Here is a 13,604-nt window from a genome sequence, read left to right as displayed (position 1 = left end):
ATCTAGGAAATCGTCCATTTCTTCCAGGTTCTCTAGCTTGGTGGCATATAGTTGTTCATAGAAGCCTCGCATGATAAGTTGAATTTCTGCGTTGTCTGTTGTGATGTCTCCTCTTTCATTTACTATCCAATTTATTTGGGTCTTCTCCCTTTTTTGTTTTGTGAGTCTGGCTAAAGGTTTGTTGATTTTGTTTACTCTTTCGAAGAACCAACATTTACTTTCGTTTATCTTTTGTATGGTTTTCCTATTCGCAATGTTATTTATTTCTGCCCAAACTTTAGTGATTGCTGTCCTTCTGGTTGCTTTAGGGTTCCTTTGTTGTTCTTCTTCTAGGTCTTTAAGATGTGCAATCAGGCTGTTTATTTGTGCCTTTTCTTGTTTCCTAATGTGTGCTTGTATAGCTATGAACTTCCCTCTTAGGACTGCTTTAGCTGTGTCCCAAATACTTTGATAGCTTGTGTCTTCATTTTCATTGAACTCTCGAAACATTTTGATTTCTTCCTTGATTTCCTCTTTGACCCAGAAGTTGTTAAGAAGTGTACTGTTGAGCTTCCACATTTTGGCACTGTTACTAATTTTTTGTTGATTGTTAAGTGTTAGTTTAATTCCACTGTGGTCTGAGAAGATGCTTGGGATGATTTCAGTGCTCTTGAATTGGCTGATGCTTTCTTTGTGGCCTAATATATGGTCTATCCTTGAGAATGACCCATGTGGATTTGAGTAAAATGTGTATTCCAGTTTCTTGGGATGAATGACTCTGAAAATGTCCAATAGTTCTAGTTTATCTATTTCTTCATTTAGCTCCCTTATGTCTTTATTGATTTTCTGCCTGGATGATCTGTCAAGTTGAGAGAGTTGGGTGTTGAAGTCCCCTACTATGATTGTGTTACTGTTAATATATTGCTGTAGCTCTTTCAGTAGAAGTTTGATGTATTTAGATGGCTTCTCATTGGATGCATAGATGTTAATAATTGTTAAGTCCTCTTGACTGATACTCTGAGCATTAAGTAGTGTCCATTCCTATCTTTTTTAACCTCATCTATTTTAATGTCTATCATGTCACATATGAGAATAGCTGTTCCTGCCCTTTTTTGTGGGCCATTGGCTTGTATGATAGTTTTCCATCTTTTCACTTTAAGTCTGTGTTTGTCTTGTTGAGTTAGGTGAGTTTCCTGTAGACAGCATATTGTTGGGTTGTGTTTCTGATCCATCTTCCTAATCTGTGTCTTTTAATAGGTCAATTCAGGCCATTGACATTTATTGATATCAAAGATTGAAGATATTTTAATGCCATTCTTGTAGAGTTTTAGAGTGTTCTGATATATGTCCTATTTATAATGGTCTTACTGTTTATAGAAGACCTTTCAGAACTTCTTTCAGGGCAGGCTTAGTGATGGTTTATTCCTTCAACTGTTGCTTGTCTGAGAAGGTTTTGATGCCTCCATCTAGTCTAGGAGGACATAGTATTCTTGGCTGAAAGCCTTCCTCATTGAGCACTCAATAGATATCTTGCCATTCTCTTCTGGCCTGTAGTGTTTGTATGGAGAAGTCTACTGCTAATCTTATGGGTTTTCCTTTGTAGGTGACTCTTTGTTTTTCTCTTGCAGCCTTGAGAATCCTTTCTTTATCCTTGTTCCTTTCCATTCTAAGTATGATATGTCTTGGTGTCTTTAGGTCTGGGTTAATTCTTTTTGGGACCCTCTGGGCTTCTTGAATTTTTATGTCTTTGATGTTGTCTAGACTAGAGAAGTTTTCAGCTACTATGGCCTGGAAAATGTTTTCTTCCTCTCCTTCTCTTTCTTCCTCTGATATGCCAATAATGCGTATATTGTTTCTTTTGAAGTCATCCCATAGGACTCTGTTGTTGTTTTCCGCATCTCTTAATCTCTTTTTGAGATCTCTTACTTCTTTTTTAGTTGTCTCTAATTCATCCTCAGTCTTGCTAATTCTGTCTTCAGCCTCATAGATTCTATTCTTTCTGCCCTCTACTGTTTTCTGGAGTTCATCTGTTTTGTTGCCCTGCTCTGATACTGTTTTAGCTTGTTCAGCTAGTTGCCTTCTTAGCTCAGCGATTTCAGCTTTCAGCTCTCTAATAACCATGAGATAATTAGTATTTTCTTCCATATTCTCATTTGTTGTTCCTGCATTTCTGGTTACAATTTTTTCAAATTCTTTACTCACTCCTGTTATTATTTCCTTAGCTAATGTTTGGATGTTGAACTCGTTATTTTGTGCTTCACCCTCTGGAGGACTTTTAGCTGGACTCTTGTCCTGGTTCGATTCTCCAATATTTTTTCTTGTTGTTTTAACCATTTTACAAATTATATTATGAGTTCCCTTTATCAGTACTTTTCAAATTATTGATCACTATTTCCTGAATTGACTAGTGTCTAAGTACGTTAATTAAAGGGTTCACAGTGGTGGAAGGTAACAGTTATTTCAATCCCTGAGTTGGAGCTCAGTGGTTTAAAAGCCTCTTTTTTTTTTTCTTCCCTGTAGGCTATGGGAGCCTGAGGGCTTTTAAACTATCAATAGGCTTCTTAGCTTAATCACTGACTCCAGACCAAGAGATAAAGCAGGGTGTGGCAGAGATAATCCAGTGGTTATGCAAAGAGACTTTCACAGCCCTTCAGTTATGCCACCAAGGTATAGGTTTTCTGAGTTTCCTGGTTAGATCTCTGTCCCCTGGTGTCCCTTCCTGTCTCTGCTCCAGATTCTGAGGGTAGTAGCAATGGAGACTCAGAGTTGCACTCGGCGAGTCTCTGGGGAGTCCTCTCCTTCCTTAAGCTGTCCCCTTGTTGGTGTAGCAGACTGGAGGTGGTGTCTCAACTGATAAACTACTGAACTGTTAGCAGTCACTTAATCTCTCCTTAGGCCCCTTTCTCCTTTCTGTCACCAGCCACACGTGTTTGTACTCACCAGTGATTTACTGGGTTCCTGTGGTCATTCTAGTCCTATCTTGTTTCGGTCCCGGGTGGTCTCCTTTGGTATTTCTCACTCAACTTCTGTTTATGAGTGGGATCATCCCTTTATCTTTCTGACTTAGCTCACTTAACATAATTCCTTCTAGCTCTATCCAAGATGAGTCAGAGAAGGTGGATTCTTTGTTCTTTTTTTTAATATTTATTTATTTATTCCCTTTTGTTGCCCTTGTTGTTTTATCATTGTTGTGTTTATTATTATTGTTGTAGTTATTGGTGTCGTCGTTGTTGGATAGGACAGAGAGAAATGGAGAGAGGAGGGAAGACAGAGAGGGGGAGAGAAATATAGACACATGCAGACCTGCTTCACTGTCTGTGAATAGACTCTCCTGCAGGTGGGGAGCTGGGCTCCAACTGGGATCTTTAAATCAGTCCTTGCACTTTTCGCCACCTTTGCTTAACCCACTAAAGAAAGAGACAGGCTGGAAGTATGGATCAACATGCCAAGTCCATGCTCTGTGGGAAAGCAATTACAGGAGCCAGACCTTCCACCTTCTGTATCCCATAATGACTCTGGGTTCATACTCCCAGAGGGATAAAGAATAGGAAAGCTATCAAGGGAGGGGATAGGATATGGAGTTCTGGTGGTGGGAATTATGTGGAGTTATAACCCTCTATCCTATGTTTTTATCAGTGTTTCCTTTTTATAAATAATTTTTAAAAAATTAAATATATGTATCAAACAAACAAACAAAACTCCAGCTAGTCTTTCCCAGGCAGGGCTGAGACCCTGAATGGTCAGGTATTCTGTCACTCAAATAGAGCTCCAGCCTCCTTCTAAAAGAAAGGAAAAGAAAAAGGCTTGAAATGACACCCCTGCTGAGCCAGGAATCTTGGTAAAGAAAATATCTCCACAGGAAGCATGCTAGGAGTGGTTGGTTCTGGGGTGGGGGAGTTGGGTGCAATCCACAAGACCTAGAATTTTCCAGAACAATCTTGAGAACAAATAAAAGAACTGGAAGCAGAACTTGAATTCCCACATATCTATGATGGGCCTAGACATCTAATAAGTCCCTCTTTCCACCACCACTGTTCACTTCCATCAGGAAAGTCATAATAGGCCTTCGTGTGTGTCACTCCAGGACCATGCCCTCACTATAAAGTAGCAAGAGTAGGGTCTGCCCCACTCCTTGAAGGGACACTGGGTCATCCTACTATGTCACTTGAGGATGACTGTTCTTGAAATGAGTGCAGCCTAAAATGTTCCCAACTGTGACTGTATACTTTGAACTCATACTGACAGGAACTCAGAGGTTACACAGGCACCTGTGCTAAATGTGAATATATACGGGCCCTCAGTCAGATCAATCAGGTAAACAGTTCATTTTATTTATATATTTTCTTCAAGTTTGGGAGCTACTCTCTAACCTAATCCACCTTTGTAGCCCTATTCTCGACTCTGACATCATCTTCCCAGACAATATTTTCAGTTCACATGCATGTTAACAATTAAGCTCAAGCAAAACTTAAAGTTATGGGTCCCTAGGAATATTCCTAAAGTAGACTTCCTAGCTTCCTTTCATTGTAAGATCCCTATTCTCATCTGCTCTATTCCTACCTTTGGTTCCTACTTATTAATCACTTTGTCCTGCTTTATATCTTACTGCCTTCCAGTTATCAAATTGAAGATGCTATTATGTTCCCATGCTGACTTTCCTGGGCAGATGACCTCACCAGTGTGTCCTGGAGGTTCACCTTTCCAGAGCCCTACCCCACTAGGGAAAGGTAGAAACAGGCTGGGGGTTATGAATCAACCTGCCAACACCCATGTCCAGCTGCTGAGAAGCAATTACAAAAGCCAGAACTTCCACTTTCTTTTTTTAATATTTATTTATTTTCCCTTTTGTTACCCTTGTTGTTTTATTGTTGTAGTTATTAATGTTGTTGATGATGATGCTGTCGTTGTTGGATAGGACAGAGAGAAATGGGGAGAGGAGGGGAAGACAGAGAGGGGGAGAGAAAGACAGAAACCTTCAGACCTGCTTCACTGCTTGTGGGGAGCAGGTGGGGAGCCTGGGGCTCAAACCAGGATCATTATGCCAGTCCTTGTACTTCGCACCACCTGTACTTAACCTGCTGAGCTACAGCCCAACTCCCAGAAGTTCCATTTTCTATACCACATAAAGAATTTTGGTCCATACTCCTAGAGGGAAAGAAATGTTAGAAGAAGATGATCAGAGGGCTCTGAAATCCAAAGCCATCAGGACCTAGAGAGAGAAGAGGGAAAAATGTAGGACATTTGGAAGTAGTAATAGGTGTAGGTATGTCTTAAAAAATAAGAGGAAAACCACATAAAAGGGGTAAATATGTATAAATATAAACAGATAGTTATAAAAATAATAGTCAACTTATATCTGTGAACTTGGGTGAAATACTGATGTTCCAATGCAGGGAATGAATGGGACACAGAATTCTAGTGGTTGGAATGGTGCAGTACTATACCCCTGCCATCATATCATTTTTTAAATCAATATTAAGCCACTAATAAAATGAAAAAAATGTGCAGAAGATATCAATAGAAATTCTTTAAAGAATTCTTACCAATAAATATTGAGAAAGGAAGTGGGGTATCAAAGGAAGAAGATGGATTTTCTAATGTTTACTCACTTAAGTGAGTAGATTTGAACGCTATATTTTAATCATCAGGCTCTTATTTTGGTTAGGAAGACCAATTCATCTCTGGGGCAATGGCAACAGGTTTCCTGAATTTGGCTTAATTTACATCAGGTGTTAAAATCAACAAGGATTTGACATCCTGAATAGCCAATGAAGCTCCTGTTGCATTTCTCCCCTGGTTGTACCTCACATGGTACCATGCATAAGACTAGTTTTTTTAAAAGAAGAATAGTACCGAGAGACAACAGCCCTCTCTGAACTCTATCCCTTTTATCTTTTTCCAAATAAAACATCTCTGAAAATTATCAGAGAAACCCTTCAACATCAAGTTATAAATGAGCAAGTCATCTCAAGGACTTGTCTCAGGAAGCATTTGATTTTTATTTTCATTTTATTTTTTTATTTTTTATTTATTTTTTAAACTTTTTATTTATTTATTTATTTTATTTATTTATTCCCTTTTGTTGCCCTTGTTGTTTTATTGTTGTAGTTATTATTGTTGTTGTCATTGTTGGATAGGACAGAGAGAAATGGAGAGAGGAGGGGAAGACAGAGAGGAGGAGAGAAAGATAGACACCTGCAGACCTGCTTCACCACCTGTGAAGGGACTCCCCTGCAGGTGGGGAGCCAGGGGCTTGAACAGGGATTCTTATGCCGGTCCTTGGGCTTTGCACCACCTGCGCTTAACCCGCTGTGCTACAGCCCGACTCCCTTTATTTTCATTTTAATAAAACTTTAATGAGTTTCAATCAAAGGCATCAGTCTTGATTTTTAGGTTCTCAGGGTTCACTGAGCTGAGCATAAGAAGTTTTTTTAGTGGAAAGGGATAGAAGAGAGGTGAATCAAGTGCCAGCTGCTCTGAAATCAGGCAAACAGACTCCTGATTCAACTATTTTACATTCATTTTTTTAGGTTGGCTTTGATACAAAAACATGTTCAGTCCAGCACAATTCTTGACTGTCCTTGTCCAGACTGTAGCTGACCTCCGTTTAGCTAATGCTATAGTGGAACACCAAGGAGGAGATCACAGGGCAGCTACGCATCTTATAATAGACTGCTTTGTAAAGCTAAACAAGTATTTGTCTCCAGCATACAGGACATATTCACAGAGGTGGGCTTTCACATGTGTCCATATGTATATGTACCTCTGCTGCTCACCATGGTGCTGTGCCAACATCCTACCAGGAAACCTGGGGCCAAGCAAGGAAATTACAGAGCAATCCTAGTGCATCAGAGTAGCCAGAGTTGCCATACATTCTGTATGAGCTTTTCCAGCAAGAGGCAACAGTACAGTACTAAGACTAGCTTTTTCAGCAAATTTGCTTGGGGCAGAGCCTAAATATTCCAATGTTCAAATTTAGCCTAGAAAGTATTCCCTAATGTAAATCATACTTGGAAGCTGGAACAAGGACATCATATGCATGAAATGATAACCCTGAGTAAGAGTTAATAGGAAGATATTAAAGGAGACCTACTGAAAGGCTAGGGATTCTTTTCTGGGTCATATTTGCTATGTTTTACCCATGAATTGAGCACTTGGCTAATTCTCTCAGAGGGTCATAGTCTCATAGACAAGACAGGAAAGTCTGCAATATATTTATAAAGCTCCTTTACAGTATAACTGCATTAGTTTTCTGGAGCCACCAAATCAAGTGACTTAAACAAAGCAGTCACCAAGTTTCAGTTGCTACCATGCCACCAACCTGACAACCCTGGGAAGATGACCTCATCAATGTGTTCTAAAGCCCCACCTCTCCAGATCCTTACCCAACTAGGGAAAGACAGAAATAGTCTGGGAATATGGATCGACATGTCAATGCCCATGTCCAGTGCAGAAGCAATTACAGAAGCCAGACCTCCCATTTTCTGCACCCCATAATGATCCTGGGTTCATACTTCTAGTGGTATAAAGAATAGGGACTCTCTGGTGGTATGAATTGCATGGAATTGTATCCCTATTACCCTACAGTCTTAATAATCATTATTTAAAAACAAAAAAACAAAAAAAGGGAATTTATGATCTCAGGGACTATAAATTTGAGATCAACGAGTCAGTAGGGTTAATTTTGTAGGAGAGCAAAATCTTCCCTGGCCCCAGTACATCTTTGGCAACAGGCTAATTTCATAGGATGTATCCTGAAGGCAGAATGAAGATGACTTTTGAAATAAGATCATCTCATAGAAAGGGGCTAGTCAATAAGGAAGGCAGAACTTGGATCTGCATACTTTTCTTCTATCATGCTCTGCTTTGGTGACCTTATCTGAACTTCTCTTCTTCTTTTCTTCTTCTTCCCATAATCCTTTGTGTTATCTAACCTATTTAAAGATATTTCTGTGGTCATGTGGAGAGGATTTCTGAGTCTTTTCCATATATACAGGAGCTACACATGTTATCAATACATTTCTTTTCTTTAATTTTTATTTTTTTATTATTTATTTATTTATTTTAAGAAAGGAGACATTAACAAAACCATAGAATAAGAGGGGTACAATTCTGCACAATTCCTATAACCCGATCTCCATATCCCATCCCTTCCCCTGATAGCCTTCCCATTCTCTATCTCTCTGGGAGTATGGATCCATGGTCCTTGTGGGTTGCAGAGGGTGGAAGGTCTGGCTTCTGTAATTGCTTCCCCACCGAACATGGGTGTTGACTGGTCGATCCATACTCCCAGTCTGCCTCTCTCTTTCCCTGGTAGGGTGGGGCTCTGAGGAAGCAGAGCTCCAGTACACATTGATGGGGTTGTCTGTCCAGGGAAGTCTGGTCAGCATCTTGCTGGCATCCAGAACCTGGTGGCTGAAAAGAGAGTTAACATAAAAAGCCAAACAAATTGTTGAACAATCATGGACCTAAAGGCTGGAATAGTGCAGATGAAGTGTTGGGAAGTATTCCCTGCATGCTCTTGTATACTTCTGCTTTCAGGTATATATTTTTCCCTAGTTTATGGGCCTGTGTGAACCTATGCTCTATCTCAGGGGACCTGGACTATATTTAGGTTTGGGGACTTTATTGGGGAGTGGACCACCTGGAATGGAATTAGAGAATACTATGAAAGGAAAGGTCTCACCCGAGTAATGAAGCTGAAGGGTTGTCATTCCACACCTGAAGTCTCTGGTCACAGTCTGAAGTGTAGCATGCTGGGGTTGCGTTGATTAGGTTGCGATCAGCAGATGCAATATTATTTGATTTGAATTGAGAGCAGCATGCAGAAAAGTGGGCCCCACCCTAAGGTTCCAGGACTGGGGGAAATATAGGCTCTATAGTGGAAATGTGAGGTTCCTGTTGTCTTAGGGTTCAAGAAGACAATGGATAGTTATTATTATCATCACATTATTTTGTGATAGGGTTAACTTTGGAAAGTCCCTTTGTTAGGGTTTGGGGTATAATACCCAGCATCTTGTATATAGCTGTGCTACCGGTTGCTTCTGTTCTCCCTGGTCTAGGCTTTTGAGAGAGTCGACATATCAAAGGCAGCCTATGTATTAAAAAGACTCAGTCTGTGTTTTAAGAAGTTCTAGACATATGATCAATTCTTGCCCTCTCATATTAATTAAATAGTGGTTTATATGTTTACACTTTAATAGGATTGTACATAAACACTACTACCACCACCAAAAGACTGTGTTCCATCCCCACCACCCCACCACCCCACATTTGGTTAACTGCAGTAGTTCTCCCATGGTCACAGATATGGATGGTTTAGCTATTATTTATATAATGATCTATATTTATATTTATTTGCCTTTTTTTCTTTTCCTATAGTCCTGCCTTCTCTTCCTTACTTCCTTTATTTTTTTAATTTATTTTATTTGATAGGACAGAGATAAACTTAGAGGGAAGGGGGATAAAGAGGGAGAGAGAAAGAGAGAAGAGAGACACCTACAGCACTGCTTCACCACTTGTGAAGCTTTCCCCCTGCAGGTGGGGGCCAGGGGCTTAAACCCTAGTCCTTACGTGCGTTAATGTGTGCACTTAGCTAGGGGTATGACCACATGGCCCCCTTCTCTTCCTTTCTAGTCACACTTACACCTATTTCTACTTCCAAATGTTCTTCTTTTTTCCCTCTTCTTTCTTTGGCTCTTGATGGAATTGGAATTCAGAGCCCTCTGGTCATCTTCCCCTAACATGTCTCCCCCTCTGGGAGTATGGACCAACATTTTTTGGGGGGTATAGAAGGTGGGAGTTTTGGTTTCTGTAATTGCTAGTTAGTAACTGGACATGGGTGTTGACAGTTCAATTTCTCTCTTCCCCTAGTAAGATATACTCTGGAGAGGTGAGGTTTCAGGATACATTGGTAAGGTAATCTGCCCAGGGAAGTCAGGATGAAATCTTAGCAGTATATCCCACTTGATTGCTGAAAGGTGGTAAGATATAAAGCAATACAAAACAATAAAATTAAACAGTAAACAGGAACCAAAAGTTAAGAATAAAGCAGATAAGAATAGTGATTTTATATTGGAGAGAAGCTAGGAAATCTATTTTAGGTGTGCTTCTAGGGCCCGGTGACTTTAGTCATTTTTGCTTAATCTTGACAGTTAACATAGAAGTAGGCTAAAAATATTGCCGGAAAGATGATGTCAGAGTTGAGAGTAGGGCTAGAAAGCTGTATTAGGGCAGAAAGTAGCTCACAAACTGGAATAAAGTACATAAATACAATTAACTGTTAACCCCACCTATCAGAGCCAGGACCCATATATATTCACATTTAGCACAGGAGCCTGTGTAATATCCAAGTCCCTGTCAGTCTGAGCTCACAGTTCATGGTTACAAGTGGAGATATTCTAGGTGCACTCATTTCAGGTTCTATCTTCCTCATGTGGCAGAATAGGGTGACCCAGCCTTCCTTCAGAAAATGGGGCAGTTCATACCATTCCTGCTTTATAGTGAGGACAAGCTCCTGGAGAGGCACACAAGAGGGCTTATGTTGATGTTCCTGATGGAAGTGACCATGATGTTCCTGATGGTAGAGAGAGGAATCTATCAGAGGTCTAGGCCCATCATCTCTATGTGGGAATTCAAGGATTCTCTAACTAGGGCCCCAGATGTCCCTATAAGTTTTATAGACACCTTCAATGATTCAAGTCCAATAATAAGACAAAAGCTAAAATAAGCCAATGGGACTATGTCAGCTTCTGAGATCGGGCATATTCATGGTGGTGTGGCTGTAGACATGGCACTACATCAGATTGAAAACCTTCTGCACAGCAAAAGAAACCGCCATCCAAACAAAAAGATTCCTTAAAAAATAGAAGATCAAAAATGAGATAAAAGGCTAATAACCAAAATATATAAAGAACTCACCTAACTCAGCAAGAACAAAAAATGACAGCATGACCCCATCCAAAAGTGGGGAGAGGATATTTGTTGAATAATGAAATTCACTAAAGAAGAGATCCAAAAGGCCAACAACAGAATATGAAAAAATGCTCCAAGCCATTGATTGTCAGAGAAATACAAATAAAGACAACAATGAGATATTACTTCACCTCTGTGCAATGTTATAGATCAGAAATGACGGTGACAACAAATGCTGGAGAGGTTGTAGAGGTAAAGTAACTTTCCTGCACTGCTGATGGGAATGGAAATTGATCTAACTCCTGTGGAGAACAGTCTGGAGAACTACTAAGTGGACCTATCCTATGACCCTGCAATTCCTCTCCTGGAGATGTTTCCTAAGGAACCAAACACAGTCACCCAAAAAGATTTGTGTACACGTGTGTTCATAGCAGCATAATTTATAATAGTCAAAACCTGGAAGCAATCCAGGTGTCCAAGAATAGATGAGTTGGGTATTAAGTTGTTTTATACACACACACACACACACACACACAATGGAATACTTCTCAGCTACAAAAAATGGTGAATTCACCTTCTGCATCTCATCTTGGATGGAGCTTGAAGAAATCATGTTAAGTGAAATAAGCCAGAAAGAGAAGGATGAATATGGGATGATCTCACTCATAAACAATGTTGAGAAATAAAGAACAGAAAGGGGAAATACAAAGTAGAACTTAGACTGTGTTTCGTGTATTACACCAAAGTAAAGGACTCTTGGGAGTGGGAGTGGGTTATTCGGGTCCTGATACGTGATGGTGGAGAAGGACCTAGACTGGGGTGAGAGTTTTTTGCAGGATATTGAGAAATTTTACACATTTATCAAAACCTGAATTTATTGTAAACCCCAATAAAAATCAGAAAAATATATTGATTTATTTAATTTTTGTATTATCTTTATTTATTAGATAGAGACAGCTAGATATCAATAGAAAAGTATGTGATAGAAAGAGAGAAAGACAGAAAGACCTCTACAACACAGCTTCACCACTCACAAAGCAGGTAGGGACTGGAGACTCAAACCTGGATCATTGCTATATAACATGTGTGCACAACCAGGTGCACCCCCAGTTGACCCTGAAAAATACACAAATTAAAAAAAATTGAGCTAAACAAGACAATCATTTGACTGACAGGCACATCCTCAGTGCTCCACAAATTAGAGATAATATAATTACATTGTCCTTTGGAGTCAAAGAGAAGATGGGTCAGTGATTCCTAATCTTGGCAGCATACTAGAGTACACTTGAGAAAACTTTTTAAAAACCTTCTGGTTCCAAGACCCAACCTCAGATTCTGACTCAAATCGTCTGGGCTAGGAACCAGGTGCTGACATATTTAGAAACTACTTTGTTTATTTATTTATTTTGGGTTGTTGAAAAAGTCATGTTGTATTCTTCTGTGTTTTTATTTCTTTTTTATTGGTGACTTAGTAATGATTGACAAGATTGTGGGATAAGAGGGGTAGAGTTCCCACCACCAGAGTACCATATCCCATCCCCTCCATTGGAAGCTTCCTTATTCTTTATCACTCTGGGAGTATGGGCCTTGGTTTACTTTAAGATGAAATCAGAACTGAGGACCATCCAAATAGATAAAAGTGCTGAAAGCACTTTCTTCCCTGATGAGGGAGAAACTCCTCTGAGACAATCTCCTGGACCTGTTCTCTTTGAGGTTGCATTTCATGCTCACCCATAAAACTGAGATAATTCTCTACCTCCTGTATCCGAGTCTGGTAAAGAAATCCTCAGGAAGAGTGAATGCCAGGTATGAGGTTGATGTACAGACCTTCTCAAGGATATTTTCACAGCAGAATTCCTACTTTTCCAGTGAGGACTTTTCTTTTTTCTCTCCTTTGTTCTTCTTTTCCTTCCTTATTTTTATACCTTATTTTTATTTTGCAAACTTATTTTATTTTATATTTTGGGCTCTGAAACTGTATGATTCCATTACTGCCTTTTTTTCTCTTTAGAGAAAGTTTGAGAGGAAGAGAAAACTTAAAGAGGGGAAGAGATGGAGATAGAGTGAAAAAGAGAGCATTGCTCTCTGTCTCCTCACAGCAGGTGAGGAGGAATTGTCTGAGAGTTGAACCCTGGGTCCTTGTGAAAGGCAAATTATGTAATGCATTAGGTGAGTTATATCTGGGTTACTCAGGGGGAAGATATTTTGGATTCAGGAGGACAGACTTTTGAAAGGGGGATGACAAACTTCTCATCCTCCAAGAAGTGGGAACTTCCTGCCTTGAATACCATGCTTTGCAGTTCCTTCACATTTGTGACTGAGTACACTTTGATTTCACAATATCCCTCTCACTCCATCCCCAGCACCAAATCCCTGATGTGTATAAATGTGGGCTCTGGAGGCAAATGTTTTTTTTTAAGTCACAGGGTGGGGTTACTGGTTCCTAAGATGCCCTTTGGTTCTCAGGCTCCTGGGCTGAGTGAGGAGAGCATCTATGAGCAGCCCTCTTACCTCATTTCTCTCTCCAGATTCTCTGTCCTTTACAGTCAGGCCTGGCTTCTCTGCTTTGGCTGTCTTGCAGTGTCCCTCTTCCCTTGTCTTTGTAGATGCAACACTTGTCACTCATCCCCTCTAATTCTGTGTGTCTTCAGCTTTCTTGGGTCTATGACCTTTCCTGAGTGGGTAAAAGAGTAATAATAAAATGAAATAGA

Source organism: Erinaceus europaeus, chromosome 5 (assembly GCF_950295315.1).
Source record: "Erinaceus europaeus chromosome 5, mEriEur2.1, whole genome shotgun sequence".
Taxonomy (NCBI): domain Eukaryota; kingdom Metazoa; phylum Chordata; class Mammalia; order Eulipotyphla; family Erinaceidae; genus Erinaceus; species Erinaceus europaeus.
Note: the sequence above shows the minus strand (reverse complement) of the source record.